Below are 21,924 nucleotides of genomic sequence, written 5' to 3' on the forward strand. Positions count from 1 at the left end.
GTTAATCTTTATAAAAAGGCTTTAAGACGACATCTTATTTTATACGATACGGCCACTTGTGAGAGCATTCCACCAAGAATAGCAAACCTAAGACTCCGTTGCAATGATGGTGGTTTATTACAAGTGGGGCTGTTTCAGTAAGAGAAGCGCTTTATTGACTATTCCATTCTTGATGTAGATTCTAAATCAGTTTGATGCGGGATCTCAGCACTTGAAGAGTTGTTCACCAGTGGTTTTTCTACATCTGAAAGTAGCCTTTGCCAGTGAAGAGTGCTGGCAAAAAAAGCAGTTCACCCCAATTATGAGTTCCTTGAATTAGCTCAGTATACCTCGTCTAGCAAAGAAGAGAACGAATCTATCTTGCACCGAAATGAGAGCGTAATTTGGGTCAGACACTAACGAGTTAGGGTCCTACCTGATTCTGAGTTCAGCTGGGCGGTGAGCAGAGATGGTGGTGAGACCCCCGTGACCAGTAATGAAATGTTTTATGCTGTCGGGAGGGGAGCAAAGCAACCCGTGAAAGCTCAGGGTGGAAGAAGGTTCCAAACCTGGTTGACTAACCTCTGCTGGAATTAATGACGGTACCTCTCTTACCTCCGAAAAGCTCATAGATTCTCCTGTAAGTTGGATTCTCATTGAAAAGCCGCTATTCCTCCTTAGAGCCTCAGGCAAAACAGTTTCCTGAGCTTGAGTGCTTATTTGTAAAATTAGGGCTTGCAAAATTCCAAGTGATTTTTTTTTCCTCCCCCTTAAACTCTGAATTGAGGAAAATTTGCCTAATAGAAACACGTTTGCATGGCAAGATGCTAGGCTCGGGGGACCCATTTAGGATCTGCTGTCCCTATTTTAAGCAACCCCATAAATAATTAGTTAAAAATCATGCTTTGTCAGTTTTTGGAATCAGTCATTTTATGTTATTCTAGTACACGGGCCAGTTTGTAGTCAAGGGTCGAATTGAACTTTTGGAATTTTACATGAAATAATATTTTTTTGAACCTTAATGTTGAAAGGAGATTGCTGAAAGCACACTGTTACAAATCCAGTTGCTGGATGACCTGGAATTTATTACTCAATGTTCAATTGATATTTCGTGTCTGAATACATCTTTCCATGGAAAGAAATACTGAGAGTGCTGAAGAGTGTTAAACTTTCCAGAAACTACAGTTGTATGGAAGAAAACTGAAACAGCCCCCCGCATTTTTCTGTTAATAAACATGTGACTTGTCAGTGTAACAAACAGCACAGTGTATTAAATGAGGAAAACTTATGTTCCCTGTATTAGAAAGTGGTTCGTGCACATTCTCAGGAGAAGTTCAAAATGTTTTCCCTTTACATGCAGATAAGGGAAAAAAACACAAAGACTTCGCAGAAAAGGGCACTGTAACCAAACCGTTTAGTTATTCACGCAAAGAAGAGATAACATATTGTCAGGATTGCTAAAGTCACTTGACCCAGTTGAGGAGGAATTTATTCAGGTGGCTTTAATGATGGAGCTACTTTTGGTCGGCAAACCTGTGTTAAAAGGACTTTATAGAAAACTGTCGTTAATCCTTATGCCCCAGTTCCTGCATGGTGAAGCTTACTGTGCGCATTTTACAAATGGGAAGATGGATTTTCATGATGTAAAAGGTATTTGCTGGAGCTCTGGTAAGTCCTGGGAGCTGCATCCAAGACGCCCCTCTCAGTATTAAGCACCCTTTGTCAGGAGAATAGGATTGCGGGAATGGAAGTTGGGGATTTGTACCACACAGGACCCTGAAAGTGTGTGGAAGAATTTTAAATTTTTGCTGAAAAATATAATCAGTGCAGACACCCCTTCCTTCTTCGCCCAGAGGATTCTGGAAGGGAATTCATTGAACTGCCTTTATTTATCTTTTCCCAGTTTTCACAGTCGCCCTTCATACAGGCAGACATTCTTTCATTCGCTTTTAGTATTCTTTTTTGTTTGTTTGTTTTTTAATTTTTTATCGACGTGTAGTTGATTCACAACGTGGGTTGCAGGCTCACTTTAATTATTTCGACAGATACCATGATGTACCTACCAGGAGTTAGGGTGCTGCCCTTTCTTTTCCTGCACTGCAGCTGGAACAAACATTTGTTTTTATTTCTGTGCATTAATTTTTAATTGAAGTACAGTCAGTTACTAGTGTGTCAGTTTCTGGTGCACAGCACAGTGTCCCTAGTCATGCATATACATACATGTATTTGTTTTCATATTCTTTTTCACACACACATATTGGTTTTTATATTCTTTTTCATGAACGGTTATTATAAAATATTGAATATCATTTCCCGTGTTATACAGAAGAAATTAAGCATTTATTTTTAAAAGGGATTTTTTTTTTTTAAAATGACAAACCACCCATCCTGGCCACAGTGGTTTCACTTTTACCACATTTAGCTAATGTTAGTGTCTCAGTTCTTAAATCACATGCCCCATTGTTTACACTATTACGTTGGGTCAGTTTGTTCCTCCTGAGTGTGAGATAGACCTTTTGGTCTTTTCTTTACCTAACAAAGCATTACGCTCATAATATGCACTCTTCTACTGGCATCTTACCTTGTAATTATTTCAAAATTATTTTCTCAAAACACTGCCTTGAGTGTTTTGAGGATTCTGACTTCAGTCAGACAGTGTGGATTTGGAAAGTTAACACACGCAGCGGTGGGTTAGAAAAGGTATATTCTGGTGAGGGGAAGGGGTAGAAATCAAATGAGGACACAGGTGATTTTTCTCTTCACATCACAGACCCTTTGTGCTGGTTTCATGCGCCTTCTTGTCTTGCCGTCATCCATCGAGAGATCCTGGCTTGCAGTTTCATAAAGGAAAGAGGAGTTGATGGAGATTTATTTACACAGAGGTGGGGTCACTGCTCATTTGGGCTGCAGGATGTGGCCTGATTCCAGAGTTGCAGACCAGGGGTTGAAGGCAGTGCAGTCGCTGGGCTGGAAGCCAGGGCTCCGAGTCATTGTAATTGTAGATGAAATAATAATTATTCGAGATTGTTTGCTAATCAGCAGAACCTTGGAAGTGGCTGCTGACTCTCGAGGTGATTAAGGTGAAACGCCAAATTTGCATGCATTTTAGAATTCCACCATAGCTTGCAAGAGCCCCTCTCTAAAAATAGACTTTGCTTCTTTCAAGATGTGCGCGAAATCAAGGACCCAGAAGGAGTAATTGCAGTGCATCGATAATGCCTAAAACAAAAACACCACAGAATCTCCCTCCCATAGACAATTATCTGAAGATGCTCTTGTCTTTAATTATATGACAGGCTCACCTTGTGTTTTTAGATTATTAGCCATAGCGAATTAGTAGCTGCTCTTTGCCGTCTTCGATAAATACTGAAGCTGGGAGCTTTGCAAATGCATTCGAGATGCCTGCCCAGATGCTCTGTGACTCACTGGTCTCTGCCCATTTATTGAGTGGCCCAGCGTTGTCCGTTTTTGTTCTTTTCCCCGCCCCCTGGCTCTGGTATATCTGAAAAGCCGAACAGAAACGTCAGTCAGCGAGGCAGAGACATGGGTGCAGAACACTGGGCTTCAGAGGTGACTTTGTATAGACACAAGTTCTGAGGGTGACCTCTAATACCTGTCCCAGGGAGATTCTTGTAGCAATTGGAAGACATTTATCAGATGGTTTCAGAGATGCAGGGAAAATCCATGCAGCGGAATAGAAGCTTTTGCTCTGCAATTTGCTACATCTAAGTGGTGCCCAGTGAACACCCGTGTATTTAAAACCCCAGGAGTTCTTTGTGTGGGGTTGTTTTGTCTGGGTTTTGATCCTCCTGCCTCATGTGATCCTAGACACACACCGCTGAAGGCTCTCTCCCTTGTAATGTGGTTTTCTTACCTATGGGCATCTGTAAGAAAGGGAACAGAAGATGAAGCAGTCTGGGTAGACACGTGTGATGTCGCTGTGCCTGTCCAGGTCTCCCTGAGAAACTGTGAAGGCCCTTTGTTTGGTATCGTCTGTTCTAAGAGACACGCCTTGGTCTCTCCAGAAATTACACCCGCGCGGGGTCTGGGTGCTTTGAAGTAGCAAGGCATTGTGCAGTTTCATTCTGAGGCCGTTTAAGCAAAGAGAGACTGAAGCGCACGTTGGGAATTTGACCCCTCGGAAAGGAGAGGACAGACAGCGTTTCTGAAAATAAACGCTTTTTGAACATAAAACAGAGAAATTGCACGAAAGCAATCTCCTGTGTTTGACAGCAATTTCTGTTTCTGTTCCAGCTGCTTCTGCAGATAAAATTACAGTGGAACTGGCTTTCCTATTTAACTGGCCTCCAGATAGAGTCACCCCAAATCTCCAGCTATTGACTTTTGAAACACCGCTTACAGAACAGGTACCTGGAAAAACATGCTTCTGTTGAATTTCTTTATAAAAAGAAAGGCCAGGAGGGCATTGAGTCTGTACCCATTTAGCCAAGCACGCTACCGCTAACATTAAAGGTCAGCCTCTTACAAAAAGCCATTGAGATTAGACATTTTTGGTAAAATCTTTTGGTAAAGAAGCATATGAACTGGGGGAGTGGGGTGATTATCCACTGATTCCTATATCCTGTTGCTTTGAGGGCGGTCCCCAGGATGTTAACTTGCTGGCATGAGCCCCCTGTGGTCTTAAACTGTGCTGAGAACCGTGAGGCTGGCGAGACAGGATCAAAGGTGGGGCGTGGAGCTGTCCCCTCCCGCAGTGCTGAAACCGGAGGGGAAGACAGGCATTCCACATTGGGCTCCTGTGAGTGACAAGGCTCATTCAGTTGTTACATTCTGTTGATGAGATAAACGTATTCTGTGTCTGAGAAGGCCAGAAAGGAGGGCATTAAGGCATGGTCTATTCTGAGGGGAGTTTGTTATCTGTTTTGTCAGCTAGGGTGCCTGAGAGTAAAATTCAAGACCTACGGTTGGAAAAGTGAGCCTCTGGTGGGCTTGGGTTTCAATGTCATAAAGTCTGGACTTTGTACGTGAGGGAGGCTTGAAGTAGGAGACCTCTGTGTTTCCCAGTAAATAACACATTTTACTAATGAGCATTTTACTAATGAGAGAATGAGCATTTTGGTAATCATTAAAATGGGGAATCAGCTTCAGCTACACCACTCTGCTGACACAAGCCGGAGAAAGAGTAGAAACCATGGCACAGAGAAGACAGTGTCTGGAGAAAGAGGGATTCTGGTTTGGTGGGAGTTTGTGTTACGGCCGAATCCGATTACGGAGGGTGAGAATGGCCTCAACGAGAAAATTGAAATTCACAAGTTCTCGAGCTCCAAGGTGAAGTGAATCCATTTTGACTGAGACGGTTTTGTCAGTGACTTTGTGAAAAGAAAGTGCTGGCTTTTAGTTATTCACCAATAAAAAATGCATGAACCCTGCTCACTTCCTGGATCAAAGGCATTTTCTACAAAGTCAGCCCTTTGGTCTTTGCAGGGTGATAGTACAGAGAACCTCTCCCCAGTGCCCTTGTCCAACTCTCTCTGTACCACAGACATTTTGACGATCTGTTGGTTGGAGTGACTGTGTCTGTAAAGTCGCCTTTAGCACGTGTATGGGGTGAGCCATGCAGGTCAGCTAGACGTGAGGGCTACCAAGTCCTGCGTCATCCATTGCCTGTCCAGGGAGGCGAGACGTTGACCAAGCGGTGTAATCTTGAAGGCACCTCCATCAGAAGTGTGGGAATGGAACAACACAGTGTAACACACGTCTGTGGAATAGTGTGGAAGGGAAACCAGCTTTCAAGATGACAGTCACTACCCTGGAATGCAATGCTCGTATCTTCTATGTTAGTGTACTGACTTAAAAGACTCGACCGTCAGTTTCTTATTAGAGCTTAATTTGCCCTTTAAGTGATATCCCCGTGTTGTATTTTTCATAAATATGTCAGGTTCTGTGTTTGTGGCTCTCAGTCAAAAGCTTGACGTATTTTGCACTCGTTCTGTTAACATTTCATCTATTTCTTTTCATTGTTTACTGACATAACCTGCTCCCTAAACTACACAAAGCATTCGGTAAGAAACCGCACCGTTGTTTCCCCGAAATGAGGTCCACTTACTTAGCCGCTGGACTCGTCTGAGGGTCAGTTAAGTGTGCTGTCCCCGTTAGCTGTCAATACTGTCTTCTGTATGGATTTCCACTTCATGTGGTACTTTCTGCAGGGCGGGAATGCATCTTGGCTCTTAACCTGAACTCCCTTCTCGTTCACTTCTCATTTACAGCGTGTCGGTGGGGTGCTCGGCTCTGCAGCACAGCTTACACGTGCTCCTTCAACGTTTTCAAGATCCCTCCCTTGTGGCATAATGAATCGGTTTTGTGGTTATTCCTGTCGGCCGGCCTGTGAAGTCTGTTAGGGGGGTTAACCCTATGGTATTTATTCCTGCATTTTTATCCTCCCATCCATCTTTCCCTGAGCCCCCCATGCACAAATCCACCTACATACCCAGTGCATTTCTGAACTAGGAGAAGACACCCGGTAAGCATTTGTCAAATGAACTGAATAACGGCACCAAATACAGAATAATCCGTTTCCTCAGGCTGTTTGTAATCTGAGGTAAGAGTGGTGGACAATACCGTGTCCCGTTAGGGCCGTAAGTATGCCTTTCCTCTTAGTGTGCACCGGCTGTGGAAGAGGTGTATTTGCAAGAAAAATCCTGAGCTTGTAGAGAAATTCATTGCCCGTCTGTTTATAGCATATATCTTCTTGTGTTTTTCATGTTGAGTTTCCTGTGACCACCATCAGAATGCTTCCTGCTTTGGGGAGAAAAAAAAAGAAGCCATACATCCTTGATACATTGAGCTAATTCTCTGTGGTCCTCAGATGGTGTGTCCATGCACTCTTCCAGGAATGGACACAACTCTCCTGAAAGAACCAGATGTAGAAATGAGCCAGTGACCTCACTCTGCCTTGGATCATTTAGCCTAGACCCCGTTTCTGGAAGGGAGTGATGCACCTGTCTTCAAACTCTGCAGCATCTGCGGCTGATAGTCCACAAGTCAGCAGTTTCATGGAGTCTTCTCCTCTTTACCAACCCCTTCTACCGAGAGCCTTGAATGATTCTTGAGTGTGCTCAGTGCCATGGATGGAGAGGGCTGGGTAGAGCCCTGCCTACGTGGCAGTGTCTTTAGATAAACAGTCCTCGAGGGACAGCCTGCAGGGCGTGAATGATGAGATCTCGCAGAAGGCAAGGTTTCATTTGCATAATTATAAGCTGTAGACTGACGGGGGAGGGGGGCGCTGAGCTAGTTCAGGGTTGCTTTGCCTGCTCCGTTTTGTGCTTAAAGCATCATCCACGTGAACTCAAGTTGAGTATCCCAGGGTTCAAATTTTCAGAAAATAACTCCTAAGTATTGTTACGTCAGGAGCTAATATGAACATCCTAGTCTGGGATTGGCAGACACAAACTACTACGTATAAAACAGATGAACGACAAGGTCCTACTGTACAGCACAGGGAACTGTATTCAGTATCTTGTAAAAACCTATAATGACAAAGAATATGTGTATGTATAACTGAATCACTGTGCTGTACACCAGAAACGAACACAACACTGTAAATCAGCTATGCTGCAGTTAAAAAAAAAGAGCTCTAATACACTCAGGGCTGGGCTAGGAGGGAGTTCTGGGGACATCCAACTTTGGAATAAACATCAACCTCATATCCGTCATCTAGAGATTCTTAACTTGGCATCATGGATAAGCTTCAGAGGGTCTAAGAATCCCCTATATATAAAATTATGTATTTGCATTTCTGCATTTAAAGGAGCCGTATACTTCGTCACATTCTCGAAGGCATTTGTTTTAATCGTACGCAGAAGAAAGCGCCCAGGTTTGTTCCAAAGAGACCCGTTTCTTCTCTGGGCTGATTCTAGAGATAAAGAGAAAGCCACCATGGTTTGTTTAGTCTGGGCGGAGGGCCATCTGGAGCAGACCTGATCTCCAAGGTTGTTTAAAATCCAGCTTCTCCGTGGTTCATCTAAGCTTTCACGTCGTAGGGATGCGCAAGGTTGGAACAGTTCCTCGAGGTCTCTGTGTGCTCTGAAGTCAAGAGAGCAGGAACGTGACGGGGGTGTAGGCTGGTGATGCATTTGTGCGGGGATGGCAAAACAGGAAACAGCCTTTTCCGCATTCGTTGCCACTAGCAAAAACCTCCCTATTGTGCAAGCTGTCAGTTGGCTGCGCTGACCTGTGAGTCCACACAAGGGAGGCCGTGGGGGCTTCTAAGAGCTTTGCCTTCACTCTTTTCTGAACCTGTTCAACTTTCCCCTTTGAATTCATCATTAGAACTCGGTTCTAAGAGTTCTCCTGGAACCACCAGCCTCCCTGAAGACACTGAGTGATGGAGTGGCTTGCACGCTGCCTGTTCATTCTGCTCTTTCCTGAGCCCGCCTTGATTCAGTTTCACCGGGCAAGCAACTCGTCTGCCGCCACCTCCCCCAGATCGGTCTTTGTGTGATAAATAACGAGCGTGTAGTTCAGAAGAGCTTAACGCTGTTCGTTCTGGTCGTGGTGCATTGCGGTGATGGTGCACTCCCTGGTTTGCTTTCTTGAGATGCTTCCTGGCCTGGAGGGACTGTGGCAAATTTTGCAGATGGAGACCAGGCATAAATCAAGACAACCTTCCAGACATCAGACATGCGCTTTTAAAAATCTGTCAAATGAGAGAGCAGTTATGAGGCAATAATTTCACACCTCACATAGTCAAAAATATTAATGGGAACTGGGCAGTCCCAAGAGATTAAGCTGAGGGTTCTTACTGAGTGTCATTCATGGGCCCCTGGGAGTCCTCACACCTTCTTAGGGTGTTTGGCTAATCACGCTAAGGTAATATTTGCCTTTTCTTGCTGGATGGATTTTGTACTGATGGTGTAAAATCGCAGGAACCTCAGCACAGATCAATTTGCTGATGCTAAAACTGGGCTAGTGGTCGTTTCTGTTCTTCCCTGCTTATGTAGGGAGCTTGCCACAAGCCTGTTCCACTTACGAATGGCCTCAGTGCAGTAAAAAACAGTCTTAATCGTCCGCCCTGGGGCATATATGTCTTCTGAACATCCGCGTGACCAAAGGGGAGGGGGTGTCAAGTCCTGACAGCCGAATAGCGTGGTTGTGGTTTTCCCGAGGGGAGGCACTTGGACCACGATTTGAGTTGTGTGCCAGACTGGACAGTCTTTTCTCCCACTGGATTCCACTTTGAGTTGACTGCTCAGTGAACGTCAGGCTTGAGGGTTTGGGATGGGAGACATGCTTTTGGAAGTGACCAGAGTGAGCTGGGCACTCCGAGGATCACAACTGACCGGAACTGTCTCTGGCGATGATGTTTGACAGCCTTCCAGTACCGACAAGACTCTTCTGAGAAGATTCCTGGTGACTTTAACAAGTGAGATGTTGAATGTTATGTGATACAATGAGTGAACATTCCTTAGAGGAGCTGCATAGCATTCTGAAGCAGGATTTTGTACCTGAATGATGCACCCTGTTACAGAATCGTGGACGGTTAGAAGATCCACTTAAAACGCAAGACAGACGCATGGATTTTAATAGAACAGGATAGGAAAACATCATTAATACTGACTGCAGATTCCAAATTTCAAGTCACCCCTAAGAAACTATTCATTTTCAGAGTTTGGGTGCAGTGTCAAAGAAGAGTGTCCACTGTACTCTGAAAAAAAAGCTATTACAACACTCCGCTCTTTTCCGGCTGCATAGCTGTACAAGACTAGGTTTTATTCATAGCCTACAACCAAAACAACATATGACAAAGGAATGAGAGCAGGAACACATATTGGAATCAAGGCGTCTGATAGGCAGCCAGGTATTAAGGAGATTGGCAAGAGCATGAAACAGTCACTCTTGTTGCTTCTTCATTTTGTTTTGTAAAATCTGTTCATTTCCCACAAATATGCTATTTGTGTCTGACATAAATAGTATAGGAATGTCTTCATTTTCATTTCTGCTGTCGTGACATCACACGAGATCCACTCTCCCAAGCGCTCTCAGATCCTCAGTTGCCTGTAAGGATGTGAAGAATCCTGAGACGCTAACGGTTTGAGATCTGATGCTCTGATAGTGTTCTTGAAACAGAGGTGATTCCGAAGCTCGGCTGGGGAGTTTGACACATACAGAGTCTTTGGCTCCACCTGAAAATTCTAATTCTGGGATGTGCTTTGGGCCAGGTGCCCTCACCCCGGCTATGGTCAGCGGAGTCACTGTGGGGCTGAGAGGTGTGACTGGCGTCACAAGCTTTGCAAACACAGTTGAAAGTACAGACTGTGCCCTGCATTTTGTGTTTTTAAAACCTCAAAGTAAATGCCAATTTATGGTTTCTACACCTCCTGGTTTTTGGAGGTACTAAATGTAAGTGGTTATTATAGTTATTATTTTGGGAAGCTGTAAGTGACCTTTCATTGTTCTTTCGTTGGTCTTGATTGCTAAGTTACCTGTCCAAGTGGGGAAATCAGTCTCTTGTGTTATGATGTGTGTGTTCTGTGGGCTTGGCAGCATGTTGCTTGGATCTTATGCTCAGAATATAAAAAAATTTTTTTTTGTCTCCATTCAGTTTATTCCGCCAGGCATAAAACACAAATGTTCTTATTTACCAAACTAGTTATGAGTAAACAAGAACAGCTTGTTAAAAACCATCATTTCAATTAAAGAAAACACAGAGTACCGTTTAAAAGACATAATTTCTTTATAATTCTTGTGTTGTTCATCTTTGTCGTGAAACTATAGCAACTGAGAAAAGGATATGTCCAAATTTATTTCATCATCTAGAAAGAGACTAAAATAATTGTGAACAGAGGTAGGGTAGGATTGATAATATGATTCAGGGAGAATTTCCAGAAGGAAAGATTTATAATGAGAATCTTGGAGAAGCAAATACATCCTGGAAAAAGAAAAAAATCCACCAAGATTCAATACGATTCAAAAAATGTTGAGTACCTACGATGTGTTCTACCCTGTGATTATGACATAGGAATGTGCATAAAACAGGGGCGTTTTCTTTCTTTCTCTTTTCTTTGTTTCTTTCTTTGAGAATTTCAAGTCTAGAGCAAGAATTGGGAAGCTGGAGAGAGTCAGACACAGTTTGAAGTATCTAAGAAGTTTTTACAAAACTTGACCAAAAAGTAGCATTGTACCATGGAGGGAAGATTAAAGGAAGCTAGACAGGAAACTGTTAATAGCAGCAAAAAAAATTAAGAGATAGAAATTCAGAGTCATAAAAACTGTAGCGCAAATTGAATAGCAAAAGAAAACTAAGGTGCGGCGAGGAAGATCATCTCAGCAGATCTGGGGGATTTTAGTTCCAAAAGGAAGGGAAAGTAGGTGGAATTGGCACTGGATTTTTAGGAGAGGCCACAATTAGCATCGAACCAAAAAGACCTCTCTGAGATGTCGCTGTAGAGACAGAAACAGAAGCAGAGATAATTGGGTCTTGGGGTGGATGTAGAAAGAAAACGACTCTTTAAAGCTACAATGTAGAAATTCTCAAACATTTCTTGAACCCACATTTGTATTTCTTACAATTCAGATCCATCTCCAGTTACAAGCAAACAAAGCAATTCCGTTCTGGTGGTTTTCACAAACCAAACAGGAGGTGCAATTCCAGGTGGTCACCTGTCGGAGGCTGATAGTAATGGGTGACTGCCAAAGTCTTCTTTGGAAATGCTCTGTGTTTTCATGGTGACCCCCTTAGAGACCCTCCCCATAGTCGTGTGTGCTGTTGTATCACAGAGGAGTCCTTCACTGAACACCCACAGGGTGAGATGCTGATAAGATTCACAGGAACAATTTGCATCCACTTGTAACCTGGAAGAATTTAATGGGATACGGTTCATTACGATGGGTCCAGAAAATCCATCCGTCGTTGCCAAGTTAAACTGGTCCGTTTCAGATTCAGAGCGAGAGTTTTTCTGAGCGCCATGACTGCAGAGGACCATCATACTGAAACTCTCTGCAGGTTGTTAGGACCATCCTAGTGAAAATCTCTCCCAGAGTTTAGGTTGTAGGTTCTGCCAATGGAGATGATTTTGACGGCTCATGAGGCTCAGGATTTCTTAGTGTGCCTGTCAGTGTATCTACACGTGGGATTCCAGACCGGACTAACCCTAGTAGGAGATAACTTATGGAATTGTTTTTTCTAGTTTACGGTAATGCTGGGTTTCACAAATCTGTTTTTATGTATCTTGTCATTCTTGGGACAGAAAACATGCTTTGTGAAAATAATGGGTCACTTTTCATTAATTAACTGAGGAACATCTCCCTGACTCTTGGATTTGGGATATATTCAAATAATAATAATAATTCTACAATACTGAATGATTTAATGGTTTGGGAGAGATAGCCTTTGTCATTGAAATATGCAGAACCAAACAAAATAAAACAAAAATTACTCTGAACCATCTGAAGTATCACAGACCTTCCAAAATATTTAGAAATTCAAACTATTTAGAAATACATTCATATTTACAATTCTCATGTAGAGATTGAAAATCCTCTCGAAGTGTAGCTGGAAGGAAACTGCAGACGGGGGTGCAGGGGTCGGGGAGGGGAGGGGTCTGCCATCTCGAAGGCTCTCCAGGCGAGCCTTACGTGTGCCGAAGTGTGAGAGCTCTGGTTTAAAATATTCCAGACAGTAGTGTAAGGGAGGAAAAATAACTTTCCCTTCTGAGTTGTTGGCTGGCAGCCCTGTAACGAAAGACAGATCAACAAGAGAGATCTCAACAGGAGTTTGCTAACCTGTCTACCTCGTGTCTACACGGGAGACGCCCCAGGGAGACGGGCAACTCCTGCAGGGGCTGAACACTCCAGCTGGTGCTGCATCTTCAGCAAAGAACAGACTTTGTGGGGCAGTGGCAGGAGGAAGGACAGAGGTGGTAGCCTTGAAGGCTGGAGGTCGAGGCTGCTTGGTAGCGTTTGTTACGTAGAGTCTTCCCCTGTCTTCTCCAGGCTCAGCGGGTCTCACGCTGTCTCTGGGTTAACCTTTGTTCCCCCAGAGAGAGCTGGAAATGTATGTCCTGCTTTTAGGCAAAGGGGCGGAGGACAGAGAGTTTTTCTTGTCTTCTTTTCAGTTGCCTTCAGATTAAATTAATCCGTTCGCCAAAGTGGCCTTTTTTTTTATATTGAAGTATAGTTGATTTACAATGTTGTATTAGTTTCTGGTGTACAGCACAGTGATTCAGTTACACATACGTGTGTGTGTGTGTGTGTGTGTGTGTTCGTGTGTGTGTGTGTGTGTGTGTTCTTTTTCCAATTCTTTTCCATTATAGGCTATTACAAGCTATTGAATATAGTTCCCTGTGCTGTACAGTAGGGGCTTGTTGTTTATCTGTTTTATATATAGTCACGTGTATGTGTTAATCCTAAACTCCTAATTTACAAAGTGGCATGTTTGGGGCTGGCATACTCTGTCCCCCTTCAATAGAAAATACACAGGTTGTCTAAATTCATTTTATACATTAGTATAACATTAATTTAAAAATTGGATGGTAAAATTGAAAACAGAATAGAGTAGTGTTCTTTATGAACACAGATGAAAAATTCTTAAAATGTTGGCAGGTGTCACAGAGGTCTAGCCACACCCCCAATAATGTAATCAAGTCGGTTTTATTTCATGAATAAAAAAAGTTTCAATTTCAGTTATTGTATCAATACAATTAATGATAAAAAGAACTGAGAGAAAAATCTACGTAACTGTATCAGTGGATGTTATATTGATATTCGATGAATGAAAGACTTCTTACAAATAACAAATAATATTAAGTGAAACAGATATTGAAACAAACTGCTTAAATATGACATTATTTACTTAAAATAACAATCATCAGTCAAATAGATTCTGGAGAATTTCTATCGCAGTTGGGTACGGAAGCATGACACCAGTTTTAATTGCTATTGTTAAACATTCTCTGTTTAGTTTTAATAAAGTGCAAAAGAAGACAATAAAGTTTACTTTAATGTTAGATCAAGAGACAAAATTGTCTCTGTTTGCAGACTCTGTGGAGACTAGTGAAAACAAACCAGAATTAAGCAAGTCTTACCAGGGTAAATTAACAGTACAAGTTACACGCACAAATCAATAGATTATTTTTTCCTCTGGAGTTGATAATAATCCCTTAGGAAAATAATGAAAAAAATGTACCAACTCATAATTACGCTGAAATGATTAGTTCATAGACATAAATGTAATAAGAAAGACTTAGAATTTATAAGAATGTATAATTTATTTTTGCAGAAATCTGTAAAATCTTGTTAAGTACAAAATACAAAACCTGACTATATGTAGAGATAATCCATCGTCCTGGAGTTGAATACTTAATTTTATAAAAACACAAATACATAAATTGAATGCATACCAGTAAAATCCCAATGCACATAGGGGAGCGGAGGAAAAGGATTAAATATTCTTCACATTCCAGTAATAGCCAAGGATATTGTGAAAAAATTTACCATAACGTTCCTGTTAATTAACATAGACAATATTGGTGAAGAACTAGGTAAATACATTCATTAACTAGAAGAGATTACAGATACGTGTGTAAATACACATACATTCAATATATAACAAATAATACATATTAAATACGTATGTAATCAATCCAACAGTTTAATTCAGCAGGAACAAACTGATTAATTTCTTTGATAAATGGTTCTGTCATCATTGTCTATATGGAATAAAAAATGAATAAAAACCTTTCATTCCTATGTCCAACCGTATTTATAAGCAAATCCCACATGAGTTTACCAATTAGTGAAAAATATACGCTGTTAGAAGAAAATTGAATAGACTGACTTACTGATCCTGGAGTCACCTTATTACTGGCTTTTTTTTTTTTTAACAGTAATATGTTTTTCTTATTTTTGAGTTATTTTGTTTTGGGTCTTCTGGTGTTAATTGAAAATATCTTTATTGCTACATTGGACAAGAAGAAACATCTCCCAAGCCTAAATTCTGTCGTCAACAAGCTGTAGATTATATTTTAAGAAGTTATAAATGCAAGGCGTTCACATGTAATTGAATACATACTCATTTAAGGACAAAAACAGGAGACAACACTTCAAGTCCGTTGATACACAGAAATCACAAAAGAACATTCAACTTTTCTTGCCATCTGGGAAGGTCTCAGCCGTGTGATTTGTGCTGTTAGCATGAAATAGTACAAAATAGAAAAGTGATATGTGAGGGATGGTAATAAAAGATTTGTGAGTCAGTGCAGAGGAGAAAAAAAAAAGCAGCAGGAAACATAGTTTGCAGCTTTACATAATTCAGAAAAGAGTTTGAATACCCACCCAAAACGCAGCAGACAATAGATGTGTTGGCAGGGGAAAGGAACACGAATAAAAGGATGTGTTTGTTTTTGTTTTTTCAAACCAAGCTGGATTAGTGACAAGTAAATTAATGGCCTTGAAATAGGTCTCAGCAGTTCAGCAGAATTTCCTGAATCTCCAGAAGGCAGGGCTGAGGTCTGCGGTGATACAGATGCACACTGAACAGGCACCAGGGGTAAAGATGCGTATTTATTGGGTTTTGGGGGAAGAACGTAGGACTTCAAGATGGATTATGCCATCCTTGAAGACTATGACAACCTCGTGGTCATATTACTTTCAGACTAGCAGGTCTTGGTCCCTGATAGTTTGCATTTGTAACAGAAAGAGGAACATCGTGAAGGAATTATGGAAACTTTTGCTTTAGCTCGTGAAGAATACACCACTGTGGGAATTGCCTCCTCGTTGTAAACAATTGGAAAACTCGGAAGATGTGAAACCACGGTTTTCAGACTTTGGACAATGGGCAACACGACTGTGATCCTTGCGATGAGGGCAGCTAACGAAGCAAGCAGTCAGTGGCCCCTGCAGCTTACTGTCCAAGCCAGTTTCTAGACCTTAGCTGAAGTAGGAGGAAGCTAAACTGGGCTCTGTGTGCTGAATCGAGGTCACAGGGACCTGAGTTCAGAGTGTGAGGAGGCTGAGGGTGCCTGGTTACACGAGGCAACGTGGTGGAGAGGAAGGGCCGGCACACAGAGGGAGTTCGGGAGACCTACGTCGGGGTCTCTGCCTCACTTTGGTGTCTACGCCGGGAGTAGAGACCCAGCAGAACTCACCCAAGGATGGGAGCTGTTCACGTCCACACCAGCCAGCGTGGAGACACCTGATGGTACACAGAGCTTATCACCGTGAGCACCGACCAGAAAGCCAACGGGCGAGACAAAAGCCTGGGAGAAAACATTCACGAAACAAGGCTCTGACAAAGGACTGAGGCCCACAGTATACGAAGGGAATGTGCTGCTCAGTGATAAAAAGACACACCGGGCGGCTTTTCCAAAGGACAGGGACTTGGACAGATGATTCTGCAGAAACACAAGTAAATGGCCAGTAAACACACAAAAACCAATTATATCCCAACGGTATTTGTTAGGAGTCTGTGGGGAGATTCCAGTAGATACCAGACACGAACACTGAGCAGACTGACAACGTCCGATGTTCACAATGACGTGGGGCAACTGGAAAGTTGGTACGTATTTAGGGCAAGTGTGAAATGGCCGTGATTTTGGAAAGACTGCTGGACGTTGAATAAAATACTAGATGACACAGTGACTTAGCCATCCCACTGCTCTTTACCTAAGATAATGAAGACTGATGTTCTGAAAGACTTGACAAGAAAATGAAGAGCAACTTAATGTATTTGAGGTTAAGAAAGAAGAAAAAAGGAGGAGGTGGTCCAAGTATTAATGGACAGAAGAAAGAACAAAGCACTCTTTTGCAGCGCTCGGCAGTGAAGATCATACAACAGTGATAATTCTATGGAAAATGTTGGAGGGAATGAAAGGATCCTCAGCTAAATGAGCATCCACCATAGGACCCGATTGTCTTGAAGCTCCAGAACAGACAAAGCCCTTATTTGTTGGAGAAAGTGCGAGCTCCGCGTGGCCTTGGTCTGGCAGGTGCGGAGCTGGACTGAAACTTGTCAGGAGGGGACCGCCTGGGAGGCCTGTGCTCGGGATCCTGATGCGGTTTGGGCCCTGCACGTGTGCGCTGCTGTCTCCTCGTCCATGGCATCCTTGACACTGACGTATCTCGGGCATCGGACCATCTGATCGTCAGGCCATCGGGGTGGTCTCCCCTGGCCTGGGGTGGTCACTGCTGGCTATCTGATCGCCAGGTTCTCGGGACAGACTTCGGGTATCGGGTGTGTCCCCTGGCCGGGGCGCTCGCTGTCCTCTGGTCTCGATTGCGTCCCCCAGGCCCAGTCCACCTCCTGCTGGGGTCCATCACTGACTCGGTTATCGACTCCTCTTCCTGGAGCAGCTTCACAGCGGCTTGTGCTCCCTGGAGCGACTGTGCTGGCAACTGTCTTCCCTGGACTGAGGGAATTACTTCCTGTCGCCTCCTCACTGACTGTTGACCTCGGACTGACACAGTCATTCATTACTTTCCCTGTTCTGATGGAACTGGTCATCTCATCCTCAGTGTTTTCCCTGGACTTTCTCCATCATCGACTCGTTTCCCTAGACTGACTCGGTCATCGACTTGTTTCCCTGGAGTGACTCAGTCATCGACTCATTTCCCTAGAGCGACTCGGTCATCAACTATTTTGCCTGAACTGACTCGGTCATCGACTCGTTTCCCTGGAGTAACTCGGTCATCAACTATTTTGCCTGGACTGACTCGGTCAACAACTCATTTCCCTGGACTACCTGAACTCGTTTCTCTGGGCTGACTCAGTCGTCCACTCTTTCCCTGAATTGAGTGATCATCTGTTTACCCTGGATTGAGTTTTCATTGACTTTTGCCTGGAGTGAGTAGGTCACTGATTCGTTTCCCTGGAGTGACTCGATCATTGACTCCTTTCCCTGCAGTGACTCGGTCATCAACTCGTTTCCCTGGAACGGCTCGGTCATCAACTATTTTGCCTGGACTGACTCGGTCATCGACTCATTTCCCTGGAGTAACTCGATCATCAACTTGTTTCCCTGGAGTGACTTGGTCATTGACTCTTTTCCCTAGACTTATTTGGTCATCGACTTGTTTCCCTGAACTACCTGAACTCGTTTCTCTGGGCTGACTCAGTCGTCCACTCTTCCCTGGACTGAGTGATCAACTGTTTACCCTGGATTGAGTTTTCATTGACTTTTGCCTGGAGTGAGTCGGTCATTGACTTGTTTCCCTGGACTGACTCGGTCAACAGCTGTTTTGCCTGGACTGATTCGGTCATCGACTCGTTTACCTGGGCCGACTAGTCCTTGACTGTTTCCCTTGTAGTGACTGGATCTTCATCTGTGTTTCCACAGACTGAGGGAATCACTCATTGCCTGCCATCTCATCCTCAACTGTTTACCTTGGAGTGATTCGATCATAGGCTGTTTTCCCTCAGCTTAGGAGATTCTGTCCTCGCCATCATCAGCTGTTTTCCCTGTACTGACTCGGTCATCGACTATTTACGTCTCGAATGACTCTCATCGACTGCTTTTCCTGGACTGCGGCAGATGACGAGTCGCCATCTTGGTTCTAGTTCTTAAAAGTGAGGTTCTTGGAAATTAAAAATATGTATTTGTATATTCATGCGTGTAGAAGCACACCGGTGTACCTGAGTGTCCCTCGAGGAGAGCCACGCCTCTGTGCGTCCCAGTGGAGAGTGTTGGAGGGTCTCTCCATGCGTTAAACTCCCCGCGTGACAGGTGAGGCCCGGGCCCGAGCGTCTTGCGTGTTTTCCTCAGTTTTTCAGTCAGTGTACTTGGACTTGTTCTCCGGGAAGGGTTTCACTTTGCTTTCCTCAGACTTACTAAGAATTTAGTGTTAAGAATGTGGGCCCTCTCTTTGTTATGTTGCAAATATTTATCTTCACTTTGCCTGAGTTCTTGTGACTTTACGGCTTTTTTTTGTTTGTTTTTTTGGTTCTGCAAATATGTGTATTTTAAATTATAGAGACAAATTTATCAATCTTTCTTTGTGTCTGGATTTTGAATGACCTTTAGAAAACAGTACCGCACACCAAGTTTCTGGGAGAGTTAATTTACTTTCCCCCCAGAAGGTGTGTATTGTTTCCGGGAAAATTAATTCACTTTCCTCGAGAAGATGTGTGTGGTTTATGGGAGAATTAATTCACTTTTCTTCAGAAGGTGTGTGTTGTTTCTGGGAGGATTAATTCACTTTTCCCCCAGGTGTGTGTAGTTTGCGGGAGAATTAATTCACTTTCCCCTCAGAAGGTGTGCTGCTTCTGGGGGAATTAGTTAACCCCCCCTTCCCCCCCACCGCCCCCAGAAGGTGTGTGTGGTTTCTGGGAGGATTAATTCACTTTCCCCCAGAAGACGGGTGTTGTTTCTGGGGGAAAGTGAATTAACCAAATTCACTTTCCCGCAGAAGGTGTGCGTTGTGTGGACGCAGCGGTGAGCGCGCGCACGTGCGTTCAGACGCCGGCTTCAGGGGAAGCTGGTCCTTGTGCAGGACTGAGATGCGCCTCCCGGTGCCGTTTTCCACGTGGTTCCCGGGCGCCCGTCACCGTTTGGCAAAAGTCCGCCTTCGCCGGGGTCGGAGGGGCCGCGCTCCCCACGGCTGCACCCCTGTGTCCGTGTGTGTTTCCAGGGGCGCAGGTCTGTCCAGGGCCCGCAGCGCGGCTCCGCGCAGACGCGGTGTCACGTGTGTGGAATCGGGGAGGACTGCGCCTCCTCCAGCATCTGTGGCCGCCTCGGGGCTGGTTCTTCCGCGCGAACTTCCCTGTCGATTCATTTGACTCTCTACGTTGGCTAACACTCTTCTTTTTACTGTCATAACACTAATTTTATGTTACCCAGAATTGACAGCTTTATGATTTCAAGTCATCCTATTCAAGGATTTTTTTTTTCCATTTCTTCAATCTACTTTTCTTTCCGTTTTCTTTTTTTTTTCCCCCTTTTAATTTTTTTATTATAGATTTATTTGGCGTATTTTGTTTTAATTTGATTCCTGGGTATGTTAACTTCTTTGGTGCTATTGTATAGAGAGTTTTCCGTAATATTTACTACAAATGTTTATTTGGGGTGTATATTAATGCTTTCTGAGTGTTAATTTTTATGGTTAATTTACTCAATTATTTTGTCGTTTGAATTAATTATATCATTGATTTTCTAAGGTTTTCCAGGTATCAGCTGCACAACAATTTGAATGTTTATTTTTCTAATTCTTATACCTCTAATTGGTTTATTTTGTCTCCTTCAATTAGCAAACATTTCCAGCATAATGTTGAATGTTTTGGGTCTTTTCTGGCATTTTTTTCTAACTCTTTTTTTTTTAATTGAAATATCGTGCATTTTCAATATTGTGTTAGTTTCTGGTGTACAGCAAAGTGATACGGATGTGTATATATGCACATGTTTCAGATGGTATTAGGCCCTTTTTGCTTGGTCTTAGACTGGCACATGCCTGGATATTCTGTAAACCGGCAGTACATTTGATTTTAAAGATCAGGGGTCTTCATCTTTTTAAATGACTCTTTTACATCGGTTGGATTTTTTTCCTTGAAATACAGTTGATTTACAGTGTCATGTTAGCTTCAAATGTACAGCAAAGTGATTCAGTTATACATGTGTATGTATATATATTCTTTTTCATATTCTCTTTTATTATAGGTTATTACAAGAAAATGAATGTAGTTCTCTGTGCTGTACAGAGGGACCTTGTTGTTTATTTTATATATATATATATATGTATATATATGTTAGTTGGTATCTGCTAATTTATCTCTTCCTACACCCTTGCCCCATTGGTAACCATAAGTTTATTTTTTATGTCAGTGAGTCTGTTTCTGGATTGTAAATAAGTTCATTTGTGTCTTTTTTGTAAGATCCCACATATAAGTGATATCATATGGTATTTTTCTTTCTCTTTCTGGCTTACTTCACTTAGAATGACAATCTCTAGGTCCATCCATGTTGCTGCAAATGACATTATTTTATTCCTATTTATGGCTGAGTAGTATTCCACTCTATAAATATACCACAACTTTATCCAGTCATCTTTTGATGGACATTTAGGTTGTTTCCATGTCTTGGCTATTGTAAATAGTGCTGCTATGAACAGTGGGATGCAGGTGTCATTTTGAAGTAGGGTGAACATTGGGGTGAGTGTATCTTTTTCAATTAAGGTTCCTTCTGGATATATGCCCAGGAGTGGGATTCCTGAGTCATAGGGTAAGTCTATTTTTAGTCTTTTGTGGACTCTCCATACTGTTTTCCACAGTGGCTGCACCAAACTGCATTCCCACCAGCAGTGTAGGAGGGTTCCCTTTTCTCCACAGCTTCTCCATCATTTGTTATTTGTGGACTTTTGAATGATGGCCATTCTGACTGGTGTGAGGTGATACCTCATTGTAGTTTTGATTTGCATTTCTCTGATAATTAGTGATACTGAGCGTTTTCTCATGTGCCTACTGATCATTTGTATTTATTCCTTGGAGAATTGCTTGTTTAGGTCTTCTGTCCACTTTTTTATTGGGTTGTTAGGTTTTTTTGTTACTGAGTTGTGTGAGCTATTTATATATTCCGGACATTAAGCCCTCGTCACTTGCATTGTTTGCAATTATTTTCTCCCGTTCCATAGGTTGTCTTTTCATTTTATTTGTGTTTTCCTTTGCTGTGCAAAAGCTTATAAGTTTAATTAGGCCCCATTTGTTTATTTTTGCTTTTATTTCTATTGCCTGGGTAGACTGATCTCAGAGAACATTGCTGTGATTTAAATCAGAGAATGTTTTGCCTGTGTTCTGGTCTAGATTTGTGATGTCTTAAATTTAAATCTTTAAACCATTTTGAGTTTATGTTTGTGTATGGTGTGAGGGAGTGTTCTAACTTCACTGATTTACATACGGCTATTCCCTATTGGCATTTTTTTCATGACTCCCGCTTGATTGTGGCATCTTTTCATTGTTATGTTAGATTCTGTTTGATAATATTTTGTTTAGTATTGAAGCAT

The 21,924-nt window shown here is 42.7% G+C and overlaps 1 long non-coding RNA gene across 1 annotated transcript in view; it reads left to right on the forward strand.

Annotated features, from left to right (window-relative positions):
- LOC116662069 overlaps positions 1-4,314 on the forward strand; it is a 32,723-nt gene extending 28,409 nt beyond the window's left edge. The window contains exon 3 of the long non-coding RNA XR_004318063.1: positions 4,234-4,314. This is a non-coding gene — a long non-coding RNA (uncharacterized LOC116662069). The remainder of the gene's footprint in view (positions 1-4,233) is intronic.
- Positions 4,315-21,924: the final 17,610 nt, after the last annotated feature.

Source organism: Camelus ferus, chromosome X, assembly GCF_009834535.1.
Source record: "Camelus ferus isolate YT-003-E chromosome X, BCGSAC_Cfer_1.0, whole genome shotgun sequence".
Taxonomy (NCBI): Eukaryota; Metazoa; Chordata; class Mammalia; order Artiodactyla; family Camelidae; genus Camelus; species Camelus ferus.